Here is a 14,432-nt window from a genome sequence, read left to right on the forward strand (position 1 = left end):
CTGTTATTATTTGTAATTATAATGCTTACTACATATATTTCCTTTGTTTACAAATACAACTTGAGTATACGTTGTATGTGAATAAATCTAAATATGAGGTATGACTGTACAATGTACATACATGTTATTTGTATTAGATCTCCTTAATATGATACGTATTTGTTTTGGACTTAGACTTTAGAATCACATCCAAGGAATACACTGATTAATGATCACTTAATTGTAGTTATACTCTATGGTATCACTACTGGTCTAATGCAAGTCGGAAACACTATTTCAAAGGGTACCTAGTCTTGCATGAGTAAGCAAGGGTACATATAAATGAGTGAGAGGTTCCACAAGTATACACATCAAACTACACATATCCAGAACAAACTGACCGTCGGATATGCGGATGGATCATATAAAGCGAGACCATGATAAAATGGATTTGTATAGGTCGACGTGCAGGTGTATACACATCAAGCTACGCAAATCCAGTATAAACTGGCCGTCGAATGTATGGAAGGATCATACAAAGCGAGACCTTAATAGACTGGCTAGTTCGATGTGCAGGCGTGAGTAAAGTGTAAATTCGTATCCGTAAAGCTTGAGCAATGAGTCATTTTGACCTTATACTGTTTGAAAGTGGTTCGTCATAACATCATTACCTAACAGAACCACAGAATAATTACCTACTTATGGTGTCTAAGAAATTTGGTTGAGTCAAAATCAAGGAATTAGTATTTGTTTTAAATGAAGTAAAAATTCGTGTTAATATTGTTGGTTCAGTAGTTGCTAGCGTGGCTAGTGGATGCGTGATTTGGCGTTTGATACTTACTCTGGTGTATTACTTTCGGTGTTTGGTTTGTTAAAATACTAAACGCAATTTACACAATTAGGTAATTTATAGAGGTATGAAGTGTGCACTGTTTATTTTATTTTTTAACTTCAGATGTGGTTTGAAAAACTTACATTGCTTAAAGGCAGAGTCTGACACTCCGTCTCGCCTCACCCTAGGCTCCCGTCTTTGAAACCACTGCACCAAAATATACCCTCCGCGTACCACTATTCTCACAAACAACGATACTCTCTTTCTACTAAACTAACTAAGCTATCTACTAACTCTCCCTTTGTCCGTCGCGCTGTTCATATCATCACCCAGCTTATTCACTTCACTGGCCAACCTGAATGGTTATGCAAGGTCCACTCAAACAATGTACCTTAGTATTGTTCTACGAACTATTGTTTATAAATACACAAAGTGAATCCGGGAACTATCCTAGGTCCTTTATTCAGGTACCTTGTTCTTGACAATTAATCTGCTTCTAGTTTTAATTGACACTAGTACTTGTATTTGGATTAATCAGGACTAGTTTGGATAGTAAACGGCAGGTACAATTAGCTTTGGGCTAATTCTAAGTACTCGTCAACTTGTTATCGGTTTTAATTATCTGGTTTCGGAGTTCTAGTAAAGATTTGTGGCTGTTTTTGATTAATTTCTGCTAAGATACTGTTAACGGTTGAAATTGGTAACCGATCTTCAGTAATCCATAATCTTTGATCGCCTAGGTTTACGTTTTCGACAGCAAATCAATAGAACTTATGTCAACAATTGACCATAATCTAAGGAATTTATTAAAACCGAATTCGGTCGTCGAACCTGTAGCTAGGTTAATAAAGTTTAAAATCGCTTAGAATAGAATAGATCAGAAATAAAAAAAAATACAAAAATAATTCAATCTCATATAAACAATTCAAATATCTTATAGTATAAAATGACGACAAAAATCATTTAAATCATTACATAACCAAGATTTAGCGTAAAGCCGTGACGAAATGACGGCGTGATGATTCACTGACCGCTACCTGAGGCGAGAGAATGTCACTGAGTGACTGAGTCAGCACTGATTCATCATTTGTTTACTTAAGTACATACGTGGAAGATCAGCAAATTAACTTAAGACAAATGTTTTGAGTAAAGATGAGATGTTTGTAGCATTGATTTGTAAGTTGATGTGGTAACTGAACATTTGCTTATTGTGCTTACTACGTGTTTATTAGTATGCTTTCCTGTGCAGGCCTGCACAGGAAAGCATACTATTTAGGATTATTAGTTTTATTATAGTGTACACATATCTTTGTTGTGTAAAGGGTTAGGTAGAGCACGGCTGTATTTGTGAAGCTGCAGCACTGCAGCTTAAACAAATTGTAGGTCTGAAGATAGTATTATTTTTGATGTTGTCGGAATCAGATTAAGGTGAAATTGCACCCTGTGCATCTCCGGCAAAATCATAAACTTAGTTTTGAAGCTAGATTTGAGTGCAAATGTGTGGTACTAGTAGATGCTTCCAAAAATACCGTAAAGTATTTTGAATCACAATAATTTAAATTTTAATACTGAGAATATTATTAAGTATTTCTGTTTCACATAACTTCTAAAATTATTAAGTCATCGAGATCGAATATTGTAGATCAAAAGAATAAAGTTACACGTTTTGGTCCCTTGGCCGTCTTTGGCCGTCCCAAATAGGTTATGTTACGATGACCCTAGACCCTAGGGAATTAGTAAAAAAGTTTCGGTGTACCCAAGCCGTAGCCTCTACCAATTGCTGTTATAGGAACATCTCATATCTACGAAGATGTGTTTGTGAAACATGTTTTATTTTATTCAATGTTATTGAACATTCATAGTGTGTGTGTATTTTAGTACGCACTTTTACTATTACTAGGTAACAGGTATTAGTTTTGATGAATAGTTCTAGAAAAGGTATATGTATCGAAAAGAAACTGAAGTCGAAAAAAATAGGAAGAGACAGAGGAAGAAAGAGAAACAATGGATAGATAGTGACATTATCTAAAATAAATAAGGCGGGTGTTTCCGTTTTCATCCCACGTTTTCATCCCAGGAGTTAAAAATAATAATAATTATTCCGCTTTCAACCCGCAACAAAAATGGACTCCGTTTTCAACCCACGGCATAGTACATAACTGTTTAGTAACTTATGTACTTATGTAAGTAACGTTAGCAGACAAACAAACTTTGTTAGAAAAATCTTTATTCATAATTAACACAACTAAGTCTTTAGAATATTGATATCTAGAAAATCACAGATTCGTCAATTCTACATTTTAAAAAAATCACAGATTGTAAACCTACACCTACATCTGTGCTGCCCATGTCACCATGAATGACATATATAGCTGCATAAATGGTCGTATGCAACATTTAACTGTTCCGTCTCCAAAAAACATTGCAAGTTTACTCATTCGATCTCTAGCTTCATGTGTAGCGAACGCAATTATTCTATTATTGCTATCTTCGTAATCAAACAGTAAAAAATCTTTGAAGGTGTTCGGTATTTCTACTTCCCTTTTGTTCTTAAATACTAATTTAGAAACATTTTGACTTCTGTTTCGGGCATCGAAAAATGATGTTTTCACACTTGAGAACTTGGGGATTTCTTCTACTAAATCTAACCCTTGTTCTTTTATTAATAAAACTTCATTTTCGTAGATCTGTTGAATAGCGACCATCGGCAGATTTGACTTGTTCTTTTATTTTCTTCATCAAATTATAAGTATAAAAAGTTTAAATAGTTTAAGATTATTTTTCTGTCTGTACAAAAAACAATTATAAACTGCAGTGGGTAGAAACAGGAATATATTTTAGGTAGAATACGGAAAAAACAACTATTATTATGATTGTGGGTAGAACGCGGACTAAGATTTGGGTAGAAAACGGAATAAAATATTCGTGGGATGAAAACTTGGGATGAAAACGGAAACACCCAATAAGGCTGGGTGAAGTATGGATAATTATGTGGCAACACGTGACAAGTGACAGATGATAGAAGTCGCACATAGAAGATCGACGATCAAAATCCACGGATGACGTCATAAACTCTACATCGCAAATATGAAGTTTACATGCGAATAAACATGGATAAAAAATCCCAACGAACAACAGTTGGGCAGTAAGCCCGACAGACATGATCTGGGGGCACGGCAGTGCCCCCGCCAAGTCGAGCAAAAAAAAAGCGGCACGGCCATACCATCCTTTTCTCGAAGCAATTCGGGCCTTTTTCGATCACCTTTTTTGGTCAAAGGATCCTTCTTTTCTTAGGGAACTTTACTCTGTGTGTTCCCTAAAATTATTTCACATTTTAATTATACATTCTGCACAGAATTAGATCCAATTTACAGAGCATTTTAAGCACCTGTGTAACACGTACCAACATAAGTAATTTTCTCTTGGTGTTAAAGGGTTGTGACATAACATAACATAATGTATACATAGGTACTTATTACATAGGTATATTTTATTGTAGAAGATAAGAATTTTAAGTTTATGACGGACTTTATTGCTGTGTTTATGATGATGATTGTCAGATGTTAAGTCCTACGAGTAACAACATATATATTGCAAAATGTAATGCTTATATCTGTATGTAGGGGTATACATGCAAGTGTGTTAAAGTTAATATATTAGTTTTTGGCAGTAATATATTGTAAAATTAACATAAATATTATGATAGATATTCAGATAAGTTGGTATTTTATGAATATGTTTATCTAATTGACTGCACGGTTGGTGCGGTGGCTGGGCAACTGGCTGCCGCGCAACGGGTAGCGGGTTCGATTCCCGCACGGAGCAACTCTTTGTGTGATCCACAAATTGTTGTTTCGGGTCTGGGTGTCATGTGTATGTGAACTTGTATGTTTGTAAACGCACCCACGACACAGGAGAAAATCCTAGTGTGGGGCAACGTTTATATAAAAAAAAAATCTTCATGGCAAAAGATTATAGATTTATTTTACAGTATAGATTATGTTTGTCCTTTCCTTGCACGCAACCACATGGTCGCGGACCTTTGGAAGGCGTACGAGAAGCCGAAGCCAACTCGCAAAGGCCCGTTTATCTTTTAAATTTTTAGTTAAGTTGGTTTCATTTTTTTTCCTAAAACACACAATTCTCAATAAGTTCTTTCTTCATCCGAATTACAAACAAAAACTTAAATCAATCAATGCAAACACAAACAAATGAATACTACATTACACTCCAATACAAATTCGGGAACAGCGAATCAATACAATGATCGAGTAAGTTTTCGATTCTCGATATAGGTTAATCGAGTTGCTTTCGGTATCGTTTTGGGGTCGATTATATCCTAGAATTATGTGTAAACGACTTGATGTATGATCGTTTAGGAACGCATTTGTATTTCGAATCTCGACCTAGTTTGTTGTTTAATCTTTAATCTAATCGTTCAAAGTTGGAAGAAAAGACCGTGAGTCCATACTTCTTTGTAAAAAGATAGCAGCTTGTAAATCTCTTCTGGGGTCTTCTTCATGGTTTTTATCGACTTATCATGTGATACGTTAGCTCCTTTGTTATTTATTCCGTAAACAATCAAGTAAACCGTACTAAGGGCAGGAGGATGGAGAATATTTTTAATGATCACTTAAAAGTTAAGGCATTTTTGGAGGAGCGGTCGCAAACAGTGTGTGTACCGAAACTAATTTACATATGCTTCATATTTTTAACCGACTTCAAAAAAGGGAGGCTTTCAGTTTGATCTGTATGTATGAATGTTTGTTTGTACGCGATTATCTCGCTTTTGGCTGAACTGATTTTTATGAGGTTTTCAGCAAAGTATTTTTCAGACTTAGGAGAAGGTTTTAAGCATAATACCTGACTTTAAAATGTTGGCGGTAAAGAAAATAAAAGGCGACACAAGTGTATTTTTATGATTATGCGCCTTTTTACAGTGTCACTAATTAACTAAGATATATTTAACAAAAAATAGGTCTAAAATAACGTGTACCCCTCGTTTAACTTTATAGACGTCACGTTGTATTGTATAGAAGAAGCGAACTTGGAGTGACTTGAAGGTTCTATACAAAAATCCTGCGTAGGTTTATAAAGTTGGGAAAATATCAAGGAACATAATAGATGAAGAGTTAAAAGCCTTTTTGTAAATACTAGACTTACTAAAAGGCTCTACCATAATGTTTTCCCTTAAGTAAGTATTTAAGTAAATTTGAATAGTTTTTTAGCTTTAATATTTGAATAATACCTACGTACCTAAGTAACTATTAACTAGTAATTTATTAATTAAGCTCCGTGGTAGTAAAATTAATCCCATTTTAAGTAAAACAAATTCTTCTGTTGTTTAGATAAGATAATTAAATTGTTTAATTATTACTGTCATTACGTTAGCGTTGCCTAGCACGTGTATGTGTGTTTGTGTATAGATAAGGAAGTAAATATGTGCATTCATTTGAACCTGTTTTACTAAATAGGAATTAATAACCTCATTGATCGAGTCAAGTGCAAATGACGTTTAAAAGTTTTCCAGTTAGATATTCAAGTGTAGGAGAGTCATGCTTTGGCACAAATGGGCCGGCTCGACCGGATTGACACCGCGGCATCACAGAAAACCGACGTGAAACAATGCTTGTATTGTGTTTCGTTGTGTAAATGAAGTTACCAAAAGCCCAATTTGATCCACCAAAAGAGAATCGAGGATTGGGATGGGGGGTCCCTTCCCAATCCTCGATTCCCCAACAACCTTTTAACTCCTAACCCTCCCCAAGGCCGGCAACGCACTTGCAACGCCTCTAGTGTTTCGGGTGTCTATAGCGATTGAAATAGTTCTGATTTTTTCTGAAAACAAATAGTAGTAACATTTAGTCTGATATTTCCCAATGTGCGTTATCATTCTATTGTCCCATTTCCACGCTACTAAATCCAACATACATCTTACAAAGAGCCATTAGCTAGCGATAAAGACAACATGCATCCAAAAAAATGCGTCCGTCAACATCTCTATTCCAATAACGCGAAGGTCAAAATTGCAATGCCCCAACAGTTCTTATGCAATTTGTATAATCTCTCTTACAGACTATCGTTAACACATTCCGGTAAATAGTTTTCGCGGGATGATGGAGCTTATTAAGGGGGATTTAGAGGCTATTATCCCTTGGTAGATGTAGTGAAGATGTTAAATATGTGAGGAATGGCATCAGCATCGTAAATGAGGGAATTAAGTGACGTGGAAACGTTATGTATTAGTTGAGCAGTGACGAGTAATCGTGGACACTTGTCACTCGTCATTCCCATTCCTTTTACTCTGATAGTTCTTTGTTCTGCCACAAGGCCGTTGAAGTTACCTCGTGGTGAATTTCCAGTGAAAATTGTCAAATGACTCACTTAATCAGTAGTTACATCAGTAGAAAGGTTCTATTGTTTTGTGTCAGAATTAGGAAACATATTTATGGATAGGATGCACATAATCGAAAGTGTGACTGAAAATCAATGGTAAATACCTCTGGCATGAAATAATGATACGATTACAAACCAGACTGCTTAAAGTATGACAAGGGCACGCACCAAGAGTTCGTGGAGAACTAATATAAATAGAAATAAAAAAACTGCTTAGTCCCATTTAAAACTATGAACATTGAAAAATCCCGAATCTTTTTATTGGAGGATTCAAAAGACTCTGAATAGGTATGCAATACCTAAAATAATGCTTAGATTTATACTTGCAGTCACTAAAATGACTTCATCTTAATATCAAAAGATCATATTAGGGATAGGGATGTATTTTTGCTTTGAAGTATATTACCGTGCAGTGGTTTTTTCAACCAATACCATCAGATTATGGTAAGTCGCTCCAGATTTATGTTCAGGAAGCGTTAACATTCACTACCCAATTCCAGCTTTATTTGAAGGAAAGGACGTAATATTTGGACTCAGTTTCGATTTGATTTGTTGACGATATCTGAAATATTATTACAGAACATTTTTATTCAGTGTTTACTAGGAAATTGTATGAATATTTTTTTATTTTTCCCCCGTTCTTAAAGGTCTTCAATACACCCACTTTTTGTCAATATCTAAACGTTATTTTAGGCTCCGTATTAATTGAAGGGCAACGGAAAGTTCGAACATCTTAATAATATTTTTTTGTGTGGGAGAGCAATGCTTCAGCACGTATGAGCCGGCTCAATCGGAGTGATACCACGGCCTTACAGAAAACCGACGTGAAACAATGCTTCGTTGTGTAAGTGAGGTTACTAGAGGCCCATCAATTACTCCTAATCTTTCCAATCCCCGATTCCCGAACAACCCTTAAATTCCTAACCCCCAAAAAGGCCATTTACCGGCTTATATCACAAAAAAATCTATTTGGCTCAAAAATTTTAATCAAGACCCGTTGCTAGCTAATCGTATTTCCTCTTATACGCAAGTTTTCTTTGTTGAACAAACAATTTATAATTAATCCAATTACTTAAGTACGTACATTTACTAATCATCAGCTCGTACGAAGAGAACTCGGCCGTAACATTGTTTATCGTCAACTAGTAACTAGTCACTAGCGTAACAAATATGGATTTGCACTGATTCCTCGAAACAAGACTTCACTTACGTCTACTTGAATCCACTAAGCTGAGAAAGTTACTTAATAACCTGCTTCTTATTGTTTGTCGATTTCGAAATTCTCTGTCATAGTCTGGACTTGGCCATGTAGTGATGGCACATTTGTTACTAAGCCTTTTTTTGAAGAGGAAAAATCATCCAATGACTTCTCCTGCCTTACTGACTAAAAACCACCCTGTTCCTACTTCTCTTTTTCGCGCCGGAGCCCCGGTAAACCCGGTAGGTAGTCTGCAGCTGCGGATCAGGCATCGGCTCTAATGGGCCCCATCTGTGGTAGTCTAATGACTCCTTGAGGCGTGTCGTGCGCCTATTTCTTGTTTTAACGTAGGCGTCGTAAAAGTCGACTAAGGAATATTAAGTAAAGCCCGGGCAGCAGCGTTCTCTGACACCTGATCGATCTCTAACACGTTTACCAAGCGTGGCAAAAGAGAGGCTATTGTAGACGAGATCTAAAGTCCAGGATTCGGTTATAAAATGTGTGATGTTATGTATTTGAAAGGTTAGTATCTATCTTCTAATCACCTAAGAAGTATGCCATTATAATCAACATAGCAACTCAATTAACATACATGTTTTTGTATCGTAAACCGCTTATGACGCACTGTCGTGAAACACTAAGGAAAAAAATGTAATGATTCATTCATTGACCATTTAAGTTCATTCAGAATGAACATAGGCATTTAATGTTATTGTAGTTATAATGTGGATGAGCAATCCCCTTTACACGTGAGACGAGTAATCATGGAACAAACAGACTGATATGCAAACTGTGTATTTGTTTTAGAAGTTATCTTGAACTTGACGTAATTGTCGCTACCAGTGTTAAATTGGTTTGTGTAGACACATGACGATATAGTAGTTATCAGTACATAATATAATGTAAGCGGGAGATGAAAATAGTCGCAAACATTCGATTTCTGTTCTTATAATCATAACTTTATTGCGTTCACTTCAGATTAGAGATGGGTTGTAACAGGTTAAACACTATATCTGTTATAACTGTTACTGTTACATAAAAATAACAGATCCAAATATCTGTTACTAAATAACAGCCTGTTATTATTGTACGGACGATAAAACGTCTTCTTTATCTAGTACTCTTTAAAACCGAAAATCGTATAGAAAATAGATATAAAAGAGCATTTTTATTTATGTCGTCCAGTTACTACTACAAATTTGAATAAATAAATAATTGGCTGGCCAAAAAAGTAAAATCGTAAAACTCAAATTTTTTAAACACGAATTCCGTTATATCAAAGAATTAGTTACATAAATAGATACGATTAAAATTTCACTTTTTTTAAGTTTTCAATTCTTTATTACGTTCGCGTTGCGTGTTGGTTGGCTGGTCTAAAACAATTTAATATGTCTATATTAAATTGCAATTATTTTGAAAAAACAAAATTTTCAAATAAAAAAAATTGTAAATTGTAATTATTTTGAAACAACAAAATTTATGGCAATTTCAGTTTTTACTGAAATTGCCATAGAGAAAATAAAATACATTATACGTATTTTTTAAAATGGTCACTGGTCAGGCCTTGTAACACTTGACAGGTAATGCAACTAAATATAGAAGTCACTTTTTCCTTACTATTTGTTCTTGCAAGAACACCGACTATATTTTAGGACTAATAAATACTAGGTGCTTCTCTTTTTAGCGTCGTTTAATCGCTTTAGTAAGAGTGAGAAGTAAACATGTTCCGAAATAAATAATAGGTGTGTCTCTTTTCGCAAAGGTCATTCATTAATGAGTCAAAGAGAGAGAGATTGAATACGCATGTACAACAAAGTAACAGCCGTACGTAGTAACCTATGGTATTGGTAACAACTAACAGTCGGTTTGTGTAAGGACTGTTACAATGAATAATAGTAATAGCCGTGGTAACAGGATTTGAGGGTCTGTTATTAAATTAACAGATAAAATATGTTGGCAGTAACAGTTGTTGTTAGTTATTTTTAGATATCTGTTACTTTTATCGGTTACGATAAATATGCCTCACTCCTACTTCAGATATTATAAAATTTACTACTAAAATTAAAGATTCCATTGAAGTTAAACAATCTCTATCTATACTTCACCGTATTGAGCTAAAGACTTAAAGCTACACTAGCGCCACCCACGATACCCAAAATTCCTATAGCAAAACAAATTGATTATATCATTGCACAAAGCACTTGATATTAGATAATGTCTACATAATGCTAGATAAAATGTCTAATAGCACACCGAAGCACTTTCATCATTTATATTTTTGGTCAATAGGCTGTTTGAAGTCTCGTGAAGGAAAATGTTATAGGTATATATTAAGCGTCGGCTGGATCACTTCCCACGCGTTGAGAGCCATTATAAACAGTGTTTGTTTGTGGGCGACGACTTGACAGGAGGTAATCAATCTATTACTGTGTTCGGGGCTTCGAGGCTAGACAAAACATTTTGATAGAATTACAAGATCCAAAACGGCTGTCATCCGTATAGGCTTTAGTACTTTGTTGTCACACTGAGCCGGTATTAGGTCTCAGCTGTTTTATCAGGGTCCTATAGAACCGTGTTGGACAAAATAGTTTCGTCTTCTAATCTGTATCAAAATCCTCGAGTGTACGTGGGCGGTTCACTTAATCTCTTTTCAGGGATTCGTACCCTAGGGTTAGCAATTGGACCTGATTATTAATGCTCTGTTGTCCAATCCGTCTGATTGTCACCGAAATCTTTTGTGAGAAATAAAAACCTGAGATTGTTTAATATTTTTTTAAGATTCTGTGCTCAAATTCGATAGTATTTTGGTATAAAAATTTGTTCTCATTCACACGTGTTTTATCTAAACTTATTTATTTTATCATGTGTGCGAGTAGAGTAAGTATTCAAAACCTTATCACATCCACATAAGAGTAAAGTTTAGGATGATAAACGTTTCAGTTCATTTAGAAATCCTTTGAAATGTAATTTGGTTTTGTCCATTAACATTCGAAAACGTATCCTTTAGTTTAACAAAACAATTACTTCATTATGCAAATACTCGTATGTAACAAGTTAGTTAACCCGTGGTATGTATAACGGATTGATTTTAATGGATCGTGTTGCAAATTGTATGGGCGAGTCCATCGTGAATCTTTCGTCATTGATGTAAGTTTACAATGCTGTAACAATTATGGTAAGCATCCACAGGCCGGCATCGTACGCAACACACGCATCGTACGCAACGGATTTTAGTTTGCCTTGTATAGAAACTCATACAACTGCGTCCGCTGATCCGCATCGTACGGACCGCATCATCAGCAATGCCTACATGCGATGCGTACTGATGACGTCATACGGAATGCGTACTAGTTTTTAAAAGTGGTATTATGTTCCTTAATTTACCTGGTGAACCTGCGCTCGGGAATCTGAAACAATTAATAGAAATGCTTATTAATATCTCAGGGAGAATTTGCTAATATCATGCTTATAAAACCAGTATTGAGTTGACAAATATTTTATTTACTTTGTGAAAGTAAATTTTAGATCACCATATCACATCAGTTTTTGTGTCATGTCATACGAGTACAAACATTTCAACCATTAAATATTCTACGCTATTCTACGGACAATAAGAAACAAAATAGCAAAACACAATTCCATTTTATTTCCGAAAACATTGCGATTTCGGGTTCATAGAACTCTTTGCACTTAGAAGAGAATTTATCATAATTTTTTATCCCAAAACAAACATGCTTATCAATCAACAAGCGCCACACCTCATTCCGTAGCTTTAGTAACATAAAAACTGGCACATCAAGCTACCCTGAACATATAAACTTCAACGTAATATCAACTTTACTGGAACAGTAATAAAGTTCAAAGTAATCAGAAGAAATATCACAAAAATGTATATCTTCATGTGCTATCTGTGTGTACTAGAGAAATTAGGAAAGTCGGGTAGATCCATCAATGTTATTTAATAATGTGTCGAATGTACCAAGAAGTTTTTATATAGACATTACTTACATTATTTTGGTGTGAACGATGATAGAGACGAATATGAGTTGATTATGTGATGACAGATGTGTAATAAGATGAATGGGAAGAACTCTTAAAGGAATAAAACATGTTTTAAGTAATCCAAAAGTGTCGCCCTTCCTCAAAATTTAGTAGTACTTTTCATAGAACAAGTTCCTAGTATTTGCATCTATAGGTACTAAGTAGGTATTATGAAGAAAGGAAAAAAAGTAGCCTATTGTCGTCAATAGGCTACTTTTTTTTAGGGTATGCAATGTAGGGAAAACGGGTTGACTGTCTCGTTGGTCCTTCTTTATGATTAGAAATATGGATCAAACTATTTCAACTGTAAGTGATAAGCGCCAAAATAAAAAAAGTCTAAGATTCGTATCCGATAACTTAGTTTATCAGATAAAAATAAAGATAATGAATCTTCCAAAAACTTTAAGCGAAATTAATCCCAACGTAAAATTTTAATATTTGCAAGGATATAAAATAAAGTTTAAATAGTAAATATGAATGATTTATTTAATAGGTAGTGGTTATGGTTTACTGTGTGTAGGTAATATACATTTCATTTATTTACACAATTTATTTACATTGTTGCACGTAGTGTTTATTTCGACAACATAAAATATTATTTAATCTCTGTTTATAGTGGTTGGTATTATATTATTATTATTGTGGTTGGTTGAATCATCATCAACAAGGTTTAGGAGCATTAATCACCATGCTTCCTTCGTAGCTAGCATGAGTGCTTCGCAGGGCGGCGAGCTACCCTTGCTCGCCGTCCGCAGGCCCGCACTTACGGTGGCCGGAGATCGTCGCGCGATTCCCGACTCCCGGAGTGTCTCTCGCGACGGCTGGGGCGTGAGGGGGTTTGTTCCCTCACGCGCCCCGCCTCCTCCTTAGCTAGCATGACTGCTTCGCAGCAGGAGCAGACGGTATCCCAGTAACCCTCGCTCCGCGCCATGGTTGAACCAATGTCGGACGCGAGAGGTCGCCGTCCCAACCACTTCGTTTAAGACACGGCGATGCTCAGCCTATGCAGCGCACACCGCCACCGTTTCCTCTAGGCGGTCCTTGCAGTGATATCCAGTGTCTCTCTACAATCCTTATTCGTACAATGTTAACGCATTTTAACTCACAGAGAGTCAATGACAAAGCTTGACCGAATTATTCGAATCATTTACCTGCTATCTGCAGTACCTACATTGAAGAAAGGAAAATATAAGCCTGGATGATGACATAGGGAAAATAGGTCTTGCTGGGCATCCGACCTAGGTATATAGACTACGTGTGGCGTTACACGTGTCGAACATTAAAATTCACTACGGTGCGGTGTTCAAAACTCAGGGATTTTTGATCCATTTTCGATTTTCCTATGTGCGGTAGAAATGGAATGGAGGTTCTAAAAGCAACTGGATTTTTTAGTTTTGGTGTGGATGAGGGGTCAGTAGTGATTGAAGTTATAAAGAAATAGTAAGATATTGTTATGGTATTTGAGAATCTGTTTTCGATACTCTTTTAAGTTTGGGTTGGACAGCAAATATTGGTATTATTAGTAAATCAATTTTAAGTCTTTGACTGCCAATAGAAAACTGTTGAAGGCAAATCCTCCGTTAACGTCGGTCACCGGTGACCACCACGGCGTTTAGTGTAGATAGATAGAAGTATGAATAGAGCTTAAGGAAAACAGTTTAAGACATGTAAGTATTTGTCGGCAATACTTTATAAAGCAAACATCAAACGGAGACAAGAATTTCGTTTACGGAGCGCTCGTATGGGAATTCGTGTTTTCGAATATTGTTCCGTTCCTAAGTTACACTGATACTTTAATGTACCATGTAAATTGTTTCATACTCGTGGGGAAACAGCCCTTTAATAATTATACTGAGTTTCAATAACTTTAAGTTACTCAAGTGTCTCCCAAAACGCTCAGTTGCCGTTTTGTTTACTTCAGATCTCCTGTGAATTGGCGGTAAGCGTTTTATTAAACCTGAATATTTTATTGGTTCCTTTTCTTGT

The 14,432-nt window shown here is 35.7% G+C and overlaps 1 protein-coding gene across 3 annotated transcripts in view; it reads right to left on the reverse strand.

Moving 5' to 3' along the window:
* LOC118267704 (G-protein coupled receptor moody) overlaps positions 1–14,432 on the reverse strand; it is a 57,615-nt gene that overhangs the window by 25,289 nt on the left and 17,894 nt on the right. For 2 of the 3 annotated variants that reach the window (XM_050694036.1, XM_035581834.2), the window contains exon 2: positions 11,790–11,812. The exons of the other annotated variant lie outside the window; for it this stretch is intronic. The gene's annotated coding sequence lies outside the window, so the exon portion shown is untranslated. The remainder of the gene's footprint in view (positions 1–11,789; positions 11,813–14,432) is intronic. 3 annotated transcript variants of the gene reach the window in all.

Source organism: Spodoptera frugiperda, chromosome 6 (assembly GCF_023101765.2).
Source record: "Spodoptera frugiperda isolate SF20-4 chromosome 6, AGI-APGP_CSIRO_Sfru_2.0, whole genome shotgun sequence".
NCBI classification, from domain to species: domain Eukaryota; kingdom Metazoa; phylum Arthropoda; class Insecta; order Lepidoptera; family Noctuidae; genus Spodoptera; species Spodoptera frugiperda.